This window comes from Canis aureus, chromosome 22 (genome assembly GCF_053574225.1).
Source record: "Canis aureus isolate CA01 chromosome 22, VMU_Caureus_v.1.0, whole genome shotgun sequence".
In the NCBI taxonomy this organism is placed as follows: domain Eukaryota; kingdom Metazoa; phylum Chordata; class Mammalia; order Carnivora; family Canidae; genus Canis; species Canis aureus.
In genome coordinates, this window is record NC_135632.1 from 39,428,816 (window position 1) to 39,443,473 (window position 14,658).

At 39.8% G+C, this 14,658-nt stretch overlaps 1 long non-coding RNA gene across 2 annotated transcripts; it reads right to left on the reverse strand.

Annotated features, from left to right (window-relative positions):
* Positions 1-797: 797 nt before the first annotated feature.
* LOC144294371 (uncharacterized) lies at positions 798-13,228 on the reverse strand. Of its 2 annotated transcripts, none has more exons than XR_013361773.1 (4): positions 12,666-13,228; positions 7,903-8,036; positions 4,214-4,350; positions 798-1,377 (listed from the first exon to the last, which is right to left on the reverse strand). It is a non-coding gene; the product is annotated as an uncharacterized LOC144294371 (long non-coding RNA). The 2 variants fall into 2 exon arrangements; XR_013361772.1 differs by lacking the exon at positions 12,666-13,228 and adding an exon at positions 10,402-10,510.
* Between the last annotated feature and the right edge of the window lie 1,430 nt (positions 13,229-14,658).

Sequence of the window (14,658 nt, forward strand, 5' to 3'; positions counted from 1 at the left end):
AAATCTGGGGTCAGAGCTGTGGAAGTGGGCAGATACCTCAAAACTAGTCACCCTTTCTCTTTGGTCCCTTTGGGAGGAGAGCTCCCCACTTAGTGGCCTCCCACTACCTTGTTTGAGTTGAGCACAAACTCTTGCTTTGGGGTTAGCACTTTGGCACAGGCACCCCTCTTGGGCACAATGTTTCAAAACAAGTTCAGTGACCTTCCAAAAGTCACCCTTGCTCCAACTACCACTGAAAGTGCCCTTTGCTCCTGCAGCCACCCTCTCAATGCCCTGACCTCAAGCGAAGCTATAATTAGCCTCTCACCTGTAGATATTTTTAGGTATGGACCAGACACCTGTCTGTGTTCCCCAATACAGGACATGCCTCCAGGAGTTCCGTTGAGCCCCCCTTGGCTCAACTTGGCTTAAGGTGTAGGGGAAGAGGAATGAGAAGAAACAGCACTCCTTCAGTTCTCCACAGACTCTCACTAGTAACATCCCCAATTCCTCTGCCTTCCCATAAATATAGAATAGAGATAAGTGATGAGCTAGTTCTGCAGGGTAGAGTTAGTTTTTTGGATCTCTCTTTAGGATGGAACACGTGGGTGATGTGACAACTTTAGATGCTTGGGCACTTAAGACTTTCACCCCAGTTCCAACTCTGAAACAAAAAAAAAATTCTTTGATACCACTTTATTTGTTTATATGCTACTTTTTAAAACCAATGAAAATTTATTCAGGAAACTTCAAACAACTTTCACAATGTTCTCAATACTATAACAGAACATCTAATTCTCAGCAAAGAAAAATGGCCTTCACAACTTTAAATGTGTATAGTTGCTCATGCAGAATGCCTATTATAGCTGGTGTTTTGCTGGACTGGTTAATCAAGTCAAAATACAAATCTACTACCTAGAGAGTGCAATAAAATGGAAATAATTCATTCATAAGATTCTAATTTATAAAACAACTCCACTACTTACAAAATACTACCCTAAGAATTCTATCAAGCTTCAATTTGAACAAATGCACAATCACTTAAACAACAGCTGTTAAACTAAATAAGAATTCAAAATGTCTTTAAGAAAGTGACAGAAACATTATTAGCATGAATGTCCTGGTTTAGACAGAGGCTCTTTGGAAGGCTGAGTCAGCCCTCAAGAACTCACCCCCTTTGCAGGAGGGGTGAAATTCAGTTCTTGGCAGGAGTCACAAGGAAATTTCTCAGTGGGTAGATGTTCCTCAGCACCAGTGGAGGATAAAGGGCCAGGAAAATCCCCTGTGGGAAGTAGTTTTAGGACTTCACACAGGTTCATAATAAAGTCCCATGGTTCATTCCCAGCATAGAATCTTCAACTGGATATTGTGGTTGAGAGGAAAAGTCTGCACTTTCACCTGCAAGTGGTAAAGATATATCAGGATGACCTAAATTACCAACAGCATCTTCAGGATGGGTCCTATCAGGCCCTATTTTTAAAGACCTGCACCAACTTCTCCCTAAAAAAACAAACAAACAAACAAACAAACAAACCACCAAGAACATTAAAACCTGTGAGTCTTACTGGTGCAGAAACATGAGTAATGTCTGAAGCAAAAGAGTAAACTCTTTCTTGCACATGGGGAGGAAAGGCTGTTGGCTATTTTCTATTTCCAGGGTTTATAAGGAAGCATTCAGTTTGGCAGCATTAATTAGTTTCCTCAAAGCTCACATTGACTGGTCATGGATCATCCCTGCTATCTTTTCCACGGACAGCAGCCCAAACTGCCATCTTCAGCTGCCATATAGCCAGAGTCTTGATTTGATGTTCCTTCTCATGTAGAACTTTTTCCACCCATGATTTAGAGCAGTGGTTCTGAAAGTATGATCTGTGGACCCCTGGAGGGTCCTCAAGACTACTTTAGAGAGGCCACGAGGTCAAAACTATTTTTATAATAAACTAAGACATTATTTCTTTTTTTGATGTTTGCATTGAGATGCAGAAACAATGATGGGTAAAACCGGTGCCATTCCAATATAAGTCAAGGTAAAGGCACCAAATTGTATTCTTTATCACCTTGCAATTTGGGGTTAAAACAATTTTTTTTTAAAGCCAGCTCCACTTAAGTACGGACTTGATGAAGCAGAAACAAAACCTACAGATTTTATTAAAATGTGATCCTTTGATACATATTGTTCTAATATCTTGAACAAAATGGGAACAAAACATAAAACACTTTGACTTCATGCTGAAGTAAAATGATTATCTGGAGGGAAAGCATGTATGCAACTGATTGAGTTGCAAGCTGAACTAGCCACTTTTTTCAAAGAACACTATTTTTACATAGGAAAACTGACAAGCTATATAGATTTAGGTATTTGGCAGACACTTTCTTGAAAATAAATAAAGTGAGTCTGTCACTTCCAGGAAAACAACTGACAGTATTTTTTGTCAATGATAAAATTCAAGTTTTCAAATGAATATTACAATTTTGGGGGAAAAAAATTGCCTCCGTTACATGAGCTTGACAGCTTCCCAATACCTAAAAAGCCTTTTCTGATTAAATCAGTGGTGTTATTAACAAGCATAATATTTTGATATTTTATAATGAAATATGTTAACATTTGGAAGATTCAAATAAGTCGGTGAACCAATATCTTTGAAATGGCCAATACATGATGTCACAAAATCATGCATAAGTAAAAAAATAATAATTAATAATAATAATAATAATCTATTCAAAGTGCAAGATATACCAATTAATTTGAATGTAACAGAGCATGAAAATTTCACTGATATGGTATCACATTCCACATGGCAACTACCTTTCACAAACAATGGTCAAGCTTTATATACTAACAAAAAAGTACATCCACAATTATCTAAAAAGGTCATGAACATACTCCTCCCTTTTCTAACTAAGTATTTGTTTAAGACAGGATTTTCTTCATATCCTTGAGTTATGGCAACACACTGCAACATACTGAATGCAGAAATGGACATAATCCAGTCTTCTTCCATTAAGCCAGACTTTTACAAAAAAATTTGTAAATATATAGGATAACATTAATCTTCTCATTTTTCCAATTTTTTGAAAAGATTGTCAATTTTTCTTTAAAATGTGATATTTAAAATGCAAGAGGTTTGTGATAATAAATCACAAATAATTGTAAAATTAATTGTTTTGAAAAACACAATAACATATAAATATCATCCTTAAATTTTTCCCATTATAATTTCTGATACAGTAAATATCAAGAGATATGACCCAGGTAAGCAAAAGCCCTTTGGGGTCCTCAATAATTTTTAAGAATGGAAAGGGTCCTGATACCAAAAAGTTTGAGGACTGCTCCTTTTTTGTTTCTGTTCACTGGGTTTTTTACTCTTTCCATCCTTTTAAACCTTTGATACGAAAGTCATCTAATGCTTTCCTGAAGATAGGCATTTTCATCCACACTTATTTTTAATGCTGTCATTTAGTTGTTCTTTGCTGTTCTAACAGAACTTTACAACTGTCTTGGCCTCAGCCACTTGGTACTGAATGGCTTCCGATTCATCTGCTAGTGACAGAGCATCCTTGTGATGTGACCCTCATCACCCCTCACCCCGGACATTTCGATTTCTCTTGCCTTTACTCTTTTACTGACAAGTCTATTTTTACCTCAAGAATGAGCATTTTCCATTTTTTATTATTTGCCTCCAGGCTCAGCATTTTTGATAACTTGGTCTTAAGGCTGGCCTCATTCAAAAGGGACTCTAGTGCTTCATAATCTCTCTTAAAATTCCTGAACTCAGAAATTTTACTTTTTCTTAAAAATTATACCAGGTTCTTTCTCCCTACAAATTGTCTTTTGTCTACAAGAAAGCCCATATCACCACCTTCTGGGTAACGGGTAGCACCACTAAGGGCTGGACCAAACTCCTACCTTCAAGGAGGGCCCTCAGACCTGTCTAGCATTTCCAGAATGGCCTGGGGAAGAGCTTTGCATCCAACAGCAGGCCCAATATGGCACCAGCAGCTGCCAGAGAATAGCCCCAAATTGTCAGAGCCACTAGGGCCTAGTGGCTCTGACTCCCAGTGGCACCATAGAAAGTTCCACTTGGAATATAAGTCAGTGGGAAGGAGGCAGGGAAGGGCAGGGAGAACAAAATGACAAACCATAGTGTTCCACATTATTTACATCATGGTGCACCAATAAATCATCATCACTAGGGAATGAAAGGTTCTTCATAGCTGAGTGTAGAGGTCTCACCTGGCAAGTGGCAGGTCTGAGTGTTCATATCTTTCCATGGTGTGATCACTTCCAGGACTGCTCTGTAGTGAAGGCTCATCTACTCATGTCACAGGCCAAAGCTCCTCTTCTCTCATAGCTCCAGAGGCACGAGCCACCTGAGAAAGTCCCAGAAATTTTGGTCAGTCTGGGAGTGTCCCTATGTGAGTTGGATGAGTTGGGAATACAAGGGTCTTGCAAGACTTTTCAATAACCTTCATGACAGCAGATTTGTCTGTTTCTCCCTTTAGTGCTATCAATTTTGCTTCGAGTATTTTGGTGTTCTGTCATTAGATGCATACACTTCTAGGATTGTTCTAACTGACCCTTTCATCATCATTATGAAGTTTCCCTCTTTTTTTGGTAGTATTCCTCGCAATGAAGTCTATTTTTCTGATAGTAATAAAACCAGACCAGCTTTCTTATGCTTACTGTTTACGTAGTATACGGGTGCCCACCCTCTATCAACTTTTTCTTTTTTTAATAAAGTTTGCCTCATGTAAACAGCATATCATTGGCTCTTGCTTCTTTATGTAATCTAAGATTCTTGACCTTTTATGTAGAACATTTTTCATCCATTTACATTCAATGTCATTATTGCTATGGTAGAATTTAAGGTAGCATCTTCATATTTTTTCTTGTGTCTCCCATCTCTTTTTTCCTCTTACTAATTTCCTACCTTTTGGGTTAATCACGTTTTGTTTTGTTGTTGTTTTTTAGTATTCCATGTTATTGCTTCCATTTAAAAAATACATATTTTGTATTACTTTTTAGCGATTAAAGTAGAAATTTAAATGCGAATCTCCGGTTATCATGGTAAAATAATGTCAAACTACCTTAGGAGTAATTCAGGTTGTATTTGCCTCTCCTGGCCTTTGTGAACTTGGCACATAAGTTAATTTTATATCTTCCATATATCATAACATTTTTCTTACTGTGTTTTAAGTGGTCAATAATCTTTTATAGAATATATATGTGTGTATATAGATATATGTATATACTATGCACATTATTCCTGGTGAAAAATCCACCATTATTCTATAAGTTCTGTTTCTTTTCTTTATGTCAATTTTACAAATTTTCTCTCTCTCTTTGTTTTTCAGAAATTGACTGTTTGTCTATGGTTTCTTTCGAATTTTTCCTGCTTGGGGTTCATTGAGATTCTTAGAAACTATGGGTCATTCTATTTCATCAGTTTGGGAAAACTCATGTCCATCATCTCTTTAAATATTTCTAATACTCATTCTCTGTCTCTCTGGGTCTCCTTCTGTACATGTTAGATCATTTGATGGTGTCCCTAAGGTCTCAGATGTACCTTTTGGTTTTTTATACTTATTTCTTCTTTGTTTCCAGCTTGTATAATCTCTGTTAACTTGTCTCCATGTTCGCTGATGCTTTCTAATTCACTTATGATAAGTGATCCTGATAGATATTTTTCAGTTCTAGCATTTCCATTTGATTCCTTTTAACATTTTCCTTGGTGTCTTATTGTGTAAACTACTTGTTTACACATGCTACCTATCTTTTCCACTAGATTCTTTTTTTTAAAGGTTTAATTTATTCATGAGAAACACACACACAGAGAGAGAGAGAGAGAGAGAGAGAGGCAAAGACATAGGCAGAGAGAGAAGCAGGCTCCATGAAGGGAACCATATGTGGGACTCGATCCCAGGACCCCAGGATCACAAACCGAGTCCAAGACAGATGCTCAACCACTGAGCCACCCAGGTGCTCCTTTGCCACTAGATTCTTAAACATATTTAGAATAGCTATGTAAAATTCCATGTCTGAGGATGTTTGGGTGGCTCAGCAGTTGAGCGTCTGCCAAATTTAGCCCAGGTCCCAGGATCGAGTCCCACATCAGGCTCCTTGCATGGAGCTTGCTTCTCCCTCTGCCTGTGTCTCTGCCTCTCTCTCTCTCTCTCTCTCTCTCTCTGTCTCTCATGAATAAATAAATAAAATCTTTTAAAATAAATAAATAAAATTTCATGTCTGCTTATTCCAACCTCTTTTGGGCTAGCTAGGGGAGTTCTATTTGTCATTACATCAATATTTTTAAAAATTGGAAATTTTGTTTTTGTTTTATTTTGTTTTGTTTTTAAAATTTGGAAATTTTGTTTTTTGTTTTTAAAAATTGGAAATTATTTAAATGCTCAAACAAGAAGAGAATGGTTGTGTAAGTAAGTTATGGGAAAACCAATACAGGACTTGACTTTGCTGATTTATAAAATAGTTCTGAGGAAAAGGGAAATCCTTAACTGATAATTGGTAAATTTTGAAAAACAGAACATGAAGGTATAGCTAATAAAAATGATGTAGAAAGCTTTATATACGCATGGGCACATACTAGAAGAAACCCCTTCAAAATGAAATATTTGAGCCACTGATGTGGCAAGATCATGAGCAGTTCTATCTTAATTTTTTGTTGTGATTTCCATTAATAATGCCAATCCTATTGAGTATGTAATAAAGTACAAACTTTAGACACATCAGAAATAACAAGAACAATTTCTTGTCTACAAAAGATAACCCAGAGCAGAAAGGAGCCAGCTGGCCTCTTCTCCCCTAAGGCCCAAACAAAAAGAAACTACTTTAAAATACAGCAAGAGAACTGTGTTAGGAGCAAGAAAAAAAGGGCCTTTGGTCTGTCAAGGCTGTGAAATGAAGGCTAAAATGAGACAGTTGGAAAAGAGGAATCGACTTGGAAAACCAGATGTGCAACAGTCCAATTGTGCCCATAGGTTCTTCATTAATTGACAGTGATGCCATCAGACATATCTGCGTAAACCATCCTCATTTTTTTTCTTTTTTTTTTTTACCATCCTCATTTTCATCACTACTATTATAGATTAGATCTGCTTACTAAGAGAAGCTGTGGAATTTTTTCCCTGAAGGCTGTTTAAAATCAGATACAGACAACCACCTTTCTAAAATACTTCAGATCCCATCCTGCCTAGAGGCAGGGGATTGCACTAAATGACCCCTGAAGGCCCTTTTAAACCCTATGACTTTGGTATTCCCGTGCTGACAATATTATATTCGGAAAGCCTGGTTATCCAATGTTTTCCTCATCCTTTCTGTGTGCTCTCTGCCCATGCATTTTTCAGGCTGGAAAGAGAAACTCCTTCCTGCAAGGGGTAGGCTCCATTCCCTCCCTGACATGAGGCTAAAATTTTACTATTGCAAATATCACGAGGGAATATTTCCCAGCTGGAGTAGATCATTTTTCTCACTGTCCTGTGTCACTGTGCCTGGAGAGAACTCCAGGTAGCAAGGAAAGGGGAAGAGGGTTGCAGATGACAGAAGAAGCAGCAGCCTAAGAAACTGGGTGGGTGGGCCTGTCCGGAAGCTGGGGTGGAGAGGAATTCATGGAAAGTCAGTGACACAAAGCAAGTGTTTGAGATTAAAAATAAAAAGTTTCCTGGGGGGGAATCCCTGGGTGGCTCAGTGGTTTGGCGCCTGCCTTTGGCCCAGGGCGCGATCCTGGAGACCCAGGATCGAGTCCTGCGTGGGGCTCCCAGCATGGAGCCTGCTTCTCCCTCCTCCTGTGTCTCTGCCTCTGTGTCTGTGTGTGTGTGTGTCTAAAATAAATAAATCTTAAAAATAATAAAAAATAAAATAAAATAAAATAATAAAATAAAATAAAATAAATAAAAAGTTTCCTGGGGCACCTGGATAGCTCAGTGGTTGAGCGCCTGCCTTCAGCTCAGGTTGTGGTCCCAGGGTCCTGGGGTAGAGTCCCACGTCGGGCCCCCCACAGGAAACTTGCTTCTCCCTCTGCCGGTGTCTCTGCCTCTCTGTGTCTCTAATGAATACATGAATAAAATCTTAAAATAAATAAATATAAAAATAAAAAGTCTAGTAAGCCAAAGTTGTGTATGTGTATGTGTGTTTAAAGTGCCTTAGGATCCAAAATTGTACACCACCGAACAAAAGCTATTATTTGACTATGGCCACTAAAAATATGAATGACACCAGACCAAATGCCTCGCCAGAAATCACCCCTAGCAGCCGAAAAAGGGGGGGACATTGTCAGGCATAATTTGTACACACCTTTATAATGAAAAATGAGTGACCTGAAAAAATAACCAAATCAACTTGTATTTTGTCCCCAAATTTCTCGTCTCTAATTTGTCAGCGATCACATCCACATCTCCTCTGAGGACGGCCTTGTTCCTCCTCTGGAGTGTGATTTTCATCCAGAGAAGGGACCAAGGCAGGAATTATTGAAAACCCAGTTTCAGATCAACATTAACAATTCATGGCGCTCAGCTCTAGTTCCACCTAAGGCGGAGGGAAGGACACCTGATGTGCAGGCGAGGGCTTGTTCAAAGTGTCTCCTAATCTGCTTTGAAATGCACAGTGGATTGGGGCCAACTGGAGGTCAACACCCCATCCTCATTTGGTGCGCAGCCGGCTGTTCCCTGGGCAGAGGAAGTGAAAAGGCGGGATTGACTGCAAACCCTTCTCAGCACCGGGCCAGCAGCTGTAGGGTCTTTTGAAATGCAAACCTCTAGAACGGAGGGGTTGGAAACTTGCTTTCTATTCAGGGCCACTGGCTCACAGAGGGGGAAAAAAATAATCATGGAAACGTAATTTAGGTTGAGTGGTTTACAAAGTGAGAAGGGTCAAAGGTTAAGCTCATACAATTTACATATTGAGAATAGGGAATTTTTTTTTTTTAAGATTCTATTTATTTATTTGAGAGGGAAAGAGAGCTCTAAAGAGAGAGAGAGAGAGAGAGAGAGAGAGGGAAAGCACAAGTAGGGGGCAGAGGGAGAGGAAGAAGCAGGCCCCTGCAGAGCAGGAAGCCCAAGGTGGGACTCAATCCCAGGACAACAGAATCACGACCTTAGCTGAAGGCAGACTCTTATCAGACTGAGCTACCCAGGCACCCTGAGAATTGTGAATTTTAAACATTATTTATTAAGTATACCTAATTTGGGAGAATGTATTTTAATTTCAAATGAGAAGAAAGGAAGGAGGGTACTCGCTCCTTCCAGGCCACCAAACTTTCTGCAGGTAAAGCATGCACTGGGCATGTGTGCATGTGTCCCTCCTTGCAACACTCTCTGGTGTCGGCAGTGCCAGGCCCTCCTGGTTTTCCTCCCACCTCCCGACATCTCACTTCTCAGAGTCATTTGCCAGGTCTTCCTCCTTATCTCAAACTTGTCTGTCAGTTCCTCTAGGCACCGGGCTAGGCCTGCTTTTATTCCCTCCCAGTGCTCTCTGCCTGAACAACCTTGCCCACACCCTCATGCCTCCCCGTCTGTAAGCACCTGACCACCCAGACCTTACTGCAGAGCTCCAGGCCTGGAAATCCCACTGCACACACAGAGCCCCTCCGACATCTCCCACACACCTTCGGCTCAGCGTGTTCTCAGAGAGTGCAAAGCCATCTGCTCAGTTCTCAAAATCCAGACACTAGGAGTCGGTCTTGAAACCTCCCTCCCCCTCCCCCCACACCCAATCCATCTTCAAACCCTAAATCTCTCTCCTTCTCTCTACTCCCAAAGTCCCAGCTGCCAGTAGTACAATAAGTTATCAGCCAGCTTCTTTGCATCCGTTTTGCCCCCTCCAGCTCTTTCTGTCCACACCAGCCAGGGAATCCTTCCACAGGGAAAAGCAATGCATTCCAATACTTTTAAAATAAAGATCAACGTCCTTAGCATGGCCCATAAAGCAGTGAACGACCCACCTTGGCACAATTTTGCAGCCTCCTCTCCAGATAACTTCCTGCCTCCCACACACACACCCCCACACACACTCCCTTCAGATCCATTCTGGAAACCACACAGGAATGCTCTGCTCCATGCCAGCGTTTCCAAAAGTGCCAGTTTTCTCTGCCTGTACCTGCGTCCTCCTGTGAATCTGCTTGGCAAGTGTCTTTCTGTCCAGCCTTAGCAGAATTACTACTTCTGCAGAGAAATCTTCCTGCAACCCTAAGGCCAAATCGAAACCTCCATTTGTCCAGCTTCCTAGTCTCCTTGACTTCTAATTTTTGTAGGATTATGCTTTCTAATTAAATGCCTTTTCTACATATTGAATGGTTTGCTATCTTTGCATTGCCATTTCTCTAGCGCCGGGCACTATATCCTGCCCATTGCATATGGTCAATGAAGCTATCCTGAATGAATGAATGAATCCTAGAAATAGAGATAAAGGGGCACCTGGGTGGCTCAATCCTTTGAGCCTTGGACTGTTGATCTCAGCTCAGGTCTTCATCTCAGAGCCATGAGTTTAGCCTCACCTTGGGCTCTACCAGGTGGAGCCTACGAAAGAAAGAAAGAAAGAAAGAAAGAAAGAAAGAAAGAAAGAAAGAAAGAAAGAAAGAAAGAAGAAAGAGAAAGAAAGAAAGAAAGAAAGAAAGAAAGAAAGAAAGAAAGAAAGAAAGAAAGAATCACCAAAAAATAAAAGGAGAAAGACTACCTGTAGCTGAATAACTCATAATTTGTGTATTTTTTATTTCTGTGAATTCCATCAGATTTTCTCTCAGTTACTCATATTGGAATCAGTGACCAGTCTAAACCCAGTGGCATTTTCACATTAACTCATGCCCAGCCAAGTAGGCCTCTGTGCTTAGGTAATTACGTGCCATCTATACATAAAGTTTTTATCTTTGGGAACAAATATGATTTCTGAAAACAAATTCTGTCATCTAAGATATGAACTGTCTTCACCGGGTATCATTTGGAAATACTATAGTCATGGTTTTCATGCCTTTTTTTTTCAAGCTGCTAATTAATGGTTTCCTCTTGTTAGCACTGCAGGATCCTACAAATACCCCAAAGATCTCTTTCCCAATGTGGCAGGCATAATTGGTCAACTCATCCAATAGCCATTTTTTCCAACTTTCTATTCTTTACTCTCTTTCAAGTATAGAGGCTAAAAAAAGCCAGAAACCCAATTTTCCAGTTTTCCTTATAGCTAATGGTTGCTAGTGAGACATAAGGGGACATCTATGAGGAGGAAGGAATAGGGAAATATTTTGCTCCCATTAAAACAAACAAAAAAGCAAAGCCAACAAATTGTGCTCCCTTAACATCAATTACTTCATTACTTCTACCTTTGAATGTCAGTGTGAAGCCTGGAGCTTTAACAGCCATCTTGTGACTATGAAGTCACAAACACGAAGGCAGAGTCAATTTTACAAAGATGGAGGAACTTCTGAACTAGTCTATCATAGGTTTACAATCATCTGGGGAGTTTTCTGGTATAATGTGGTATAATCTGAAAGCCTGTGTGCTGCTGATGGAAGGAAGAGACCAAAGAAAAAGGCTACTACATGTTGGTTGGTAGGCAATTTTAATAATACCAAAGGGAACTTACATAGAAGTCTTGTCTAGGGCAGCAGCAAAATGAATAAATCCCCATACCCACCTTCCAAATATAAAAGTTTACAAAGAGGCCCTAACTGCGCTCAGTCATGTATACCGTGCAGGTGTTCTTAACACCACATCACCATCTCAAGGCTATGTCCTTGAGAAGCAAGGGCAAGGAGAACCCACATTCCAAGCATGGGGGGGGGGGGTGGTGAGGAGCCTCCAAGTGCCCAGGTCCAGCTCACAGGTCGATCAGCAGTCACATCTTTTTTACTATGTTCCCTTATACCTATTATGCTCACCTTCAGAGTTCTTGTTATGAGAAATAACTGTCCTTACTTACTGCTTAAGTCACTATTAGCTGGGTTTTCTGTGATTTATAGTCAAAAGTAACTTGATGATACATTAGTTAGAATGGGACTATTGAGCAACATTCAAGGTAGAGTTAATTAACCAGACACAATTCTGTCTATATGTCCATAGTGAACTCCAACCCACATTTTTAAAATTTTAGCCACAAAGCTATCATGAAAGACTTTATTTCAAATTCCTTCCTCAAGTCAAGGTGCCTAAAACTGTACTATTTGCCTCCTTTGACAGTGCTATAGGTTTACCCCATAAGCATTGCTCTTGACCTGAAAACGATATAGATAACAGACACATTGTGCTCAGATCCAGTTTCTGTGAGATTTGATCTGGATTACCATTAAGCCTCTTAAGGCCTTGTTCTCTGTCAGCTTCATCTTACCTTTTCTCATAATTATTTTTGGAAGTGTTTATTCAGAGACCTTTTCCTTTCGAACACATAAAAACAAAAAATCCAACAAAACAAAGAATATGTTTTCTATACTGCTTTTCCAGACTCTTTTATGGTTTTATATCTGGAAAAATCTTCAGAGGTTCTCTCCAGTTGATAGAATAGTCACAGTATCCTCTGGCATAAGTTAGAATATCATTTGGGCTTCTGTGTCATGGACTCAAAATAATAGAGGCGTCAATGAGAAAGATGATTACTTCTAGCCTAACAGCCCAGCCACTAGCAGGCTGGGCAGGCATGGTAGTTCTAGAGTGTCAGTCGCCCAGTAGCCATCTGTCTTCTTTCTCTAGCATACCTGGTTGGCTTTTTCTCTTGGTCCAAGATGGTACTCACCACCTAAAGTTGCAGTAAAAAACAATAATGTAATAATCAAAATGAAATCAAGCCAAAGGCGCTTGGGCCATACAGAGATCATCCACTTTAATCAGAGAGACCCAATATTTTCTAAGAACTTTATAACAGTGGTTCTCCAAAGTATGGATGGGACCAGCCATGAAAGTACCACCTGGGAATGGTTAGAAATGCAAACTCTTGGGGCCCACTTGACTGCCTGGATCAGGAACTCTGGAGATGGAGCTCAGTAACCTATTCTTAATGAGGTCTGCAAAAGATTCTGATGCATGCTCAAGTTTGAGAACCACAAGGCTATAAAGTATAGCAAGCACTTCATGGGTTCATAACAAGCATTTCTAAATTCCTATAACAAGACACCTGGTATCTGAATAGTTCTTATGCTCAGGTAAGCAGTTCAGTTAAGGAAAAGTTCTGACAATAAAATGTATTCCAAATAAAACACATGTCTCTGTATTAAGGAGTCCTTAATTTTTCTTAAGAAATACTCTATTAGATATGTATGTAACCTTTTCAAAAACAACAGTTGCGCAGCTGTGGATTTAAAATGGAGAAAAGGGCAAATCCTCCTTTTACCATATCGTCATCATAAAGACATGGATCAGCTCTCTTTCTGATGCAGTCAGCAACATGAAAAGGACATCCAACAGGGGCATCTCACCCCCTAGGAAGAAGCACAAAGAGGTTCACTGTGTGGAGGAGATAGAGGTCTCTGAAGCAGCCCTCCACATAGTGCTTTTCTTGTCCAGCTCATAGGTGTGAACAATTACTTATATGCACAATCTTTCCTTTATTTTATGGTTTTATTATTTATAAGAGGTAAAACATTGTCTTGATAGTTAGAGCAGCGCCACTCAAACATTTGCATATGATTCACCTGGGAATCTTACAAAATGCAGATTCTAATTCGGTAGGCCTGGGACCAGGCCTCAGATTTTGCATTTCTAATAAGCTCTCGGGTGAGACCCATTCTGCTGGTCTGCACACTACCCTTGAGTAACGAGGATTTATAGAATAACAGGATAAAAAATAGAGGTGCTTTTTCAGAAAGCCTCCCAATTGTAGCTAAAGTCAGCATACATGGGAACTATTCAAAAGAAATCTTCAACACCTGGCAGGTTGAAAAAAGAAAAGATGGGGCACCTGGGTGGCACAGCTGGTTAAGCATCTGACTCTTGGTTTCTGCTTGGGTCATGATCTCATGGGTTGCAGGATTAAGCCCCTTGTCAAGCTCCAAATTCAGTGGGGAGTATGCTTAAAGATTCTCTCCCTCTGCCCCTCCCCCTACTCACTCATGGGTGCACATGACCCTCTCTCTCAAATAAATAAGTCTTTAAAAAAATAAAAATAAAATAAATAAATAAAGACATAAAAATAAAAAAGAAAAATAAAATAAAAAAATAAAAAAATAAAAATAAAAGCATTCTCTTCATTGCCGGCATTCTTTAAAAAGGAAAGAGAAGATGCCTATTATTGGGAGCAGTAGACAAAGAGGAGAAAAAAGAAGGGGGGGATGCCCATTCCTCCAATTATTAGTCCACCCTTGCTTTCAGGGTAGTGAAAGCACAGTCCTTGGAGTTGTTTTCCCTGGGAATCATCATAGTTGATGACAGGTATTCCCTTATGTATGCATTAGTTTAATAAATATTTACTGAACAATGATTATATGCCAAGGGGGTCAATTTCAGCCTCAGAGCATCACCTGATTAAGCAGAAGGGCACCACTATGGTCCCACACTCTGGCTTGGCTTTATCTTCTTAAAATGCTCTCCACCACTTTTTCTGTCCATCAGAGAACCAGCTCATCTCCAGAACATTATCTAGAATGTTACCTTAGAAGAAGGATCTCATTTCTCATTTGGCTGTTCAGTAGATTCGCATTACAGGGGCTCACTTATATTTGGCTCACTTAACTTTATACTGCAGGAGAAAATGTT